The 7,220-nt window shown below is 43.4% G+C and overlaps 1 non-coding gene across 1 annotated transcript; it reads left to right on the forward strand.

The window, feature by feature from the left end:
* The first annotated feature begins 228 nt into the window (after positions 1–228).
* Positions 229–295, forward strand: TRNAS-GCU (transfer RNA serine (anticodon GCU)). Its single transcript has one exon. It is a non-coding gene; the product is annotated as a tRNA-Ser (tRNA).
* The last annotated feature ends 6,925 nt before the right edge of the window (positions 296–7,220 follow it).

The raw sequence follows: 7,220 nt of genomic DNA on the forward strand, positions 1-7,220 counted from the left end.
AATATTTTTACCCTGCTTTTCTACTAAAAATAGCACTTTAGATATTGGGCTTCAAGAGAAGCATTTTAGAGGGCTTTTAGGGTTTCAAAGAAGGTGGAGTGGAGTGGAATTCTCCCAGACAATTAAAAAACTTGGGAGGCTACATATGGGCAAAGGTGATGGCAGAAATTTTAGAGACTGCAGAAATTTTAGGCAGGAGCCACGCCATCATAATAATTGGGGAGGGACGGTGGCTCAGTGGTAGAGCATCTGCTTGCTAAGCAGAAGGTCCCAGGTTCAATCCCCGGCATCTCCAACTGAAAAGGGTCCAGGCAAGTAGGCATGAAAAACATTAGCTTGAGACCCTGGAGAGCTGCTGCCAGTCTGAGTAGACAATACTGACTTTGATGGACCAAGGGTCTGATTCAGTATAAGGCAGCTTCATATGTTCAATAATGATTTATAGATGAAACTGCATGTTACAATAGGGATCCTTAATTAATCCCCTGATGTAGCCAATCCTCCAAGAATTTACAGGGCTCTTCTTACAAGGTCTACTGTAAGCTCTTGGAGGATTGGCTACATCAGGGGGGTGTCACCTAATATGCAAAGGAGTTCCTTCTACAAAAAAAGCCCTGCCAGCATGTAACCTTAGAAGGAAACTGCTGAAGAGGGAAAGGGATCAGGGATTATGGCAACAGGACCCTGTGTCATTTCCCTAACAGAAATCATTACTATTATCCTAGGCTCCGTTACTCCAAGGAGGACAACAAAAGACAAACATTGGGACTAATAGCAATCAGAGGGGAACAGGACATTTTTGGTCAGAGAAATGGTACAAAGTGAAGAGTTCACACCTCCTTTCCCAGTTCTGCGGCCCTGAGCCTTATGACCCCCAGAGAGATTTCTTTAAAAAATGCTAAAATACATGGGAGGGGTTTTAAAAAATCCCTTTATCTTGCTTCAAGCCCTAAAGCAAATTTATACTGTGCATTTCAGGTGTGATTTTTGTACTCCAGATTTCAAAGCACACTCTTTTGACTGCAGGAAGTTTGTAACACAGACAAAAGGAGCCCAGAGGATGTTCTAGTTTTGAGTAACTGTTAATAGAATAAGGATTGCATATGCTTTTGGCATCTCCCATAAAGCTTAAGGGGCATTTTAAAAAAATTAGCTACATGGAGTTGCAAACAAGTTTACAAGCGCTGACTGATAATTTTGCAGCCCAGCCTAATCTGATTTGGGTGTGGCTGTCAGATATCTATAAAACACTTGCAGATGAAGGCACACAAGCCTGTTTTTGGTTCCAGAATGTCAGTCAAGTTCACTAGTTACTGGAGTGAACTGAAATCAAGGTTTTGCGTTCCTTCCCATCCTCCTCAAATTCTGAAGACCACAAGACCAAGTCAACTGTCACTAGCTTGACATCTTGGAGAAAAATGTCTGCACATTCCAACACATATATGTGGCTATTGCAAGACAAATACCAACTTAGACTCCGTTTCAGGTTTTAATGAAATGGGGATCAAAGGAGTTTTGATATTGTGGTCTACCACAATTAGTCTATAAAATCATTTCTATATAGAATCCTGGTTTACTTCTGGACTTAATTCAAAGTGCTGTTTTTGATCCTTAAATCCTTTAGCAGCTGGGTCTAATGTACCTGAAGGACCACCGGCCAGGGCTTTTTCTGTAGAAGGAACTCCTTTGCATACTAGGCTACACCCCCCAATGTAGCCAATTCTCCAAGAGTTTATAGTAGACCTTGTAATAAGAGCCCTGTAAGCTCTTGGAGGATTGGCTACACAAGAGGGGTGTGGCCTAATATGTAAAGGAGTTCCATCTACAAAAAAGCCCCGACTATCACTCATATGAAGCTGCACAGATACTGACACCATCTGGAGAGAACTTGCTACAGGAACCTGGTTGGCAAAAACTCACAGGAATTCTCACCTACCACCCCCAAATTGTGGAACACCTTTCCATAGGAGATCCCACAAAGAGGAACCATTGTTACAGATCTTCTGATGCCATCTGAACACATACTTGAAGAAATCTGATGGTCATAGCTAACATTTATAACCTGTCAAAGATTTTTAACCAAATTTTGGTTTTTGTTTTTTTTTTGCTTTTAATGGTTTTTATATTTTATCTTTGGTCAGCTGCCTTGTGCATTCTGTGAATGGGAAGGTGTTGTTAGACATTCCATTAGACAAATAAACAATGTTATCAGTATCATTCTGTCATGCCATTACAGTCATTCATGGTGTGACCCTGCCCACCTGTGCAGACTCCCAGAGCAGGATAGAATAACAGCCATATTCTTTTGCACTGGCAGAACACAAAATATTCTATTGTCTTTTTCAAATATTAAAAAACTGCTAAAACAGTCCTCTTCACTTGTCTTAACGGAAAAGAAGAGTGGATTTTTATAAACCTAGAAAACCATAAAAATTCTGGATATGGCAGTTTCTGGATTTCGTTTGGACACGGTAAAACGTTACCTGGTTGCACACTGGAGCTGGGAGGTCCCATGACTGGTTTGAGTGTGTGGTGAAGCAATCGTGCCATTCTTTTAACAAGTGTGTCAGCACTAAGCAACTGAGTTTGCAGAGTCCTACAACTACAAGCCCTGACAGGACTAAGATTAGAGCTGGGATGGTGCACAGGGAGTCAGGAAGGATCTCTCAGGAGTGCTGAGGCAGACTGAAGGAGGGAACACTGGTCAGGGTCCAGTGTATTTAGGAGACTGCCACTGGAATGGATGAGAGAGATAATCAAGCAACCCCCCCCCCCCCAATACTTGGTCTAGGAAAAGCAATAGCTATCTTCTGATTAATCTGGGGATGCAGTAAGTGAATGAAATGAAATCCTTTGCAGCGTTATTGCAGTCTAAACTCACTGTCTTTAAGCACCTTAAGTGGACGAACTGCATAGGATTGCATTATAAGGAAAATACAGGAAGCAAGGTTCTTTAGCAATCAAATAGTAGCTAGTTTAATTATTTAATAATATTACCTATGTACCATTAGCCTCATGTAGCCACCATATGTGGATATCTAAATCTGTGGGTCAGGACACGAAAGAGATTTGTCTGCAAACTTGGGAGTCTAGCCTTGCAGAAAAATCAATTTTTTTAAAGATACAGGCGGGTCTTTTTTTTTTTTTAAACAGGAATTCCTTTGCATATTTGGCCACACCTCCCTGATGTAGCCAATCCTCCAAGAGCTTAGGGTCCTTATTCCAGGGCCTACTGTAAGCTCTTGGAGGATTGCCTACATCAGGGAGGTGTGGCCTAATATGTAAAAGAGTTCCTGCTACAAAAAAAAACCTGGATTCAGGAAATTTGCACTGGGCTCGGTGGCAGCAGCTGCATAGCCCAGGAGCCTTGCGGGACACATTGCTGGCAGCAGCACACTGCATGAATTGTGCTGGCCCTAAAGGCAGCTTCACAGCCATGCAGCCTAGTGGCCACGCAGCCTGGCAAAGCCTCTGAGTTGTGCTGGTCTCAGAGCAAAAGTGAGGGAAGGAAATCCCCCCCCCCCGCCCATGACTATCACAAGCCCATACTTAAGTGGCTCCCAGATAATCTCACAAGGGGAGAGGAAGGAAATCTTGGAAAGCCTGCCTGGAGCAGCTCCAGGTGAGTTACCAAGAGTGGAGAGGGAAGGAAGAAGCCCCAGTGACCCTGCCCAGAGGAGCTCTGGAGGAGCCACCAAGAACGGGAGGAGGTAAGGAATAGGCTTGCCAATCCCCCAGGTCCCAGCGGGGGTTCTTCAGCTTTCCCAGGCTCCTTCCCGCCTCCAGTCAGCTGGCCGGCGGGGGGGAAGCCCGGCCCCCAGAGGACCATGTACCTTTCCAGCTCCGGAGGCTTCAGTCTCTACTTGAGAAAGGCTTCCTCTTGGGATGGTGTGTCTGTGTTACTTTGAAGAAGTTGACAGCAACTCGTGAGTAGAGAGGCCAATCCCTCACTTCAGAGTCACCAGAAACTGGGGGGGGGGGGGGGACATCTGCTGAGCACTTCATTATTCCCTATGTGGAGATCGATTCTCATAGGGTATAATGGGGAATTGATCTGGAGGTTTGGGGGGCTCTGGGGAAGCTGTTTTTTGAGGTAGAGGCACCACATTTTCAGTATAGTATTTAGTGCCTCTCCCTAAAGTATCCCCCAAGTATCAAAGTGATTGGACCAGGGGGTCCAATTCTATGAGCCCCAAAAGAAGGTGTCCCTATCCTTCATTATTTCCTATGGAAGGAAGGAATTTAAAAAGGTGTGCTGTCCCTTTAAATGTAATGTCCAGAACTCCCTTGGAGTTCAATTGTGCTTGTCACACCCTTGTTCCTGGCTCTGCCCCGATGTCTCCTGGCTCCACCCCTAAGTCTCCTGGCTCCATCCCCAAAGTCCCCAGATATTTCTTGAATTGGACTTGGCAACCCTAGTAAGGAAGCCTTGGTGAGCTGTCCTGGAGCAGCTCCAGATGGGCTGCTGAGAGCAGGAGGGGAAGGTAGTGGACCCACAGCTGCAGGGAAGGCTGCAGGGGAACCCAAGGGCTGTGCTGGAACCTGTGAGAAAGTGTGGAGGGAGATGGAATTCCTCCCCCTGTGAGTATCTTGAGCCCCCACTTGTCATTACAAGTAGCCGCAAGAGACTCATGTTCAACATTTTAACTGCCTGTGCTAAAATTTCCATGAACCATCATTAAGAGCCCTATTGGCAGAGAATTAGAATTGCCTGGAAGGTTAATAGTAGCATGAGTACAGCTGAGGTTACAGAGAGCCAAGGGAAACAATGATGAGGAAGAGGAACAGGGAAAAGCCCGCATGTGTTCCCATAAGCCACCTGAAGAACTTGTCTCGCAAGCCTGGAGTATTTGTTGTTTCCATCAAGTCCACCCTCAGCACACATAAAACAATCTTTTCTGGGCCTGCCGCTCATAACGAATGGAATGAAAAGTTATGGACTTGAGAGAATGTTTGTGTTAACAAAGTTCCATGGAGTTGTGCATGTCCATGCTACCTAATATAACTCAAGTGTGTTTGTGACGTACCCAAAAACTGGAGCTGTCCAAACAGTACCCTCTTTAGAACACATAAAGACTATTACTTATTTTAAAATATTAAAAGATCATTATATAACATCATCATTATGAGGGGCAGCCATTTTGTTCTAATCTATAATAAAATTTAATAAAATCTAGAAGCCGCATACGAAGTTCTTCATATCTCTCAAGGAATCTCAAGGACAGTTGCAGCCAAGAGTAGTTGGGAGTAGGTGGGCTATGGAATCAGTTTCTGGAATGAGGCATTTAGTCTGATTGAGGAGGTGTAAAATGGAATTCATGTACAGAAAAGCAATCTGTCGGTAGCAAGAAAATCAGAGCAGCCATGGTGGATCAGATCAATGGTCTATCTAGTCAACAAGTATCCTGTTTGGCACAGTAGCTAACAAGATGTTTCTGGGAAGGTCAACAAGTTGGGCATAGAGAAGAAGATGATGATGATGAAGAAGAAAATATTGGATTCATATCCTGCCCTCCACTCTGAATCTCAGAGTGGCTCACAATCTCCTTTGCCTTCCTCCCCCACAACAGACACTCTGTGAAGTGGGTGTGGCTGTGAGAGCTCTCACAGAAGCTACCCTTTCAAGGATGACTCCTGTGGGAGCTATGACTCACACAAGGCCATTCCAGTAGCCACAAGTGGAGGAGTAGAGAATCAAACCCAGTTCTCCCAGATAAGAGCCTAGAGATCTCCCACTTTTATAACTAATCTCCAGGTGGCAGAGATCAGCTCCCCTGGAGAAAATGGCTGCTTTGAAGGGTGGACTCTCTGGCATTGTACCATGCTGAGGCTCCTACCCCCCCCCCAAACCCCACCCTCTCCTGGATCCACTCCCAAAGTCTCCAGGTATTCTCCAACACAGACCTGGCAACCCTAATAATACCCATTTATGTACCTTTCCTCCATGAATTTATCTAATACACTTTGAAAATCATCTTATAAAGTGGTTATCGCTACATCTGTGACATTGTATTTTACAAGGTAATGACTTTGGGTGAAGAAGTACTTCCTTTCATTTGTCCTGAATCTTCTGTCCATTAGCTGTATTGAGTGCCAACAAGTTCTAGTTTTATAAGAGGGAGAAAAAATTATCCCTATTCATTGTTATCCGCTTTCCACACCCAATGCATAGTTTTATAAACCCACATCATGTTCTCCTTTAACTGCCTTTTCCTCTGAATTAATAAGGCCAAATTCCTTAGCATTTCCTTACAGGAAAGGTACTCTATTTTGATCATTTTGGTTATCGTTTTCTGCACCTTTTCTGATGCTATAATGTTCTTTTTGCCACTTATTTCAAATTTTAATAGAATAGAATAATATTTTAATAATAATTTTATTATAGTGCACATGTGATGAAAAGAACGAACAAATAAACATAAGTCAGTAAGTTACCACAGTAGACCTGATGTGGAGCTCCTGCAGAGCATGTGTGAAAGGGAAAAGACTGGAAAAAAAAGAAAAGAAAATGCACAGAAAACTCCACTGCGTGAAAGCTCTGTTACCAATGTGCACGTCTCCATTTGCAGTGGCAATATGGAAGCAGCTTTCACTGACTTTTTCCAGTGAATCTGGAATATTCAATGGTTTTATGAAGTCATCATATCCTACAATAGACAGAGATAGGTCATGTGCATAAATATCTGAGGTAAAAAGTCATCCAAGATTTTTTTCCTTTTGAACAAAACAACTTAAATCTGGGATGCAATAATTTTTATACAGGGATGTATGGAGGAAACTGGCTGAACTAATAGTGAAGCTTTAATGAGCAAGCCTGTTACGTCCCCTATGGCTTCTTCCATTCTATATCCCTGAGGGTCATCAGTGACCTTCCCATGGTGATATAGCCTAATGGGAAATGTTCACATACCCCTTATGTCCCACTCACTGCCAAGTTATTGCACCAGAATGTGAAAATATTGCATAGCTTCACATTAGTGCAGCACATTTCAAGGAATGCTTGTGATGGCTTTATGGGATCTCTTGGCAGCCGGTATTCTGAAAGATCTACAATAGAACATATAACAAATAGTTATTTCTTAAAAGAATGAAGTGGGTGTTATTAGGAAAACGTTCTCAGGGTATGGAACTCAAGGGAAAGTTTGTGGGATACAGACTTTGCGGGTGTATCTTGTGCATAGTTTCTCACTGAGAACCTGGAGGGATACTCTAGGAAAGAG

This window comes from Heteronotia binoei, chromosome 2 (assembly GCF_032191835.1).
Source record: "Heteronotia binoei isolate CCM8104 ecotype False Entrance Well chromosome 2, APGP_CSIRO_Hbin_v1, whole genome shotgun sequence".
Classification (NCBI taxonomy): domain Eukaryota; kingdom Metazoa; phylum Chordata; class Lepidosauria; order Squamata; family Gekkonidae; genus Heteronotia; species Heteronotia binoei.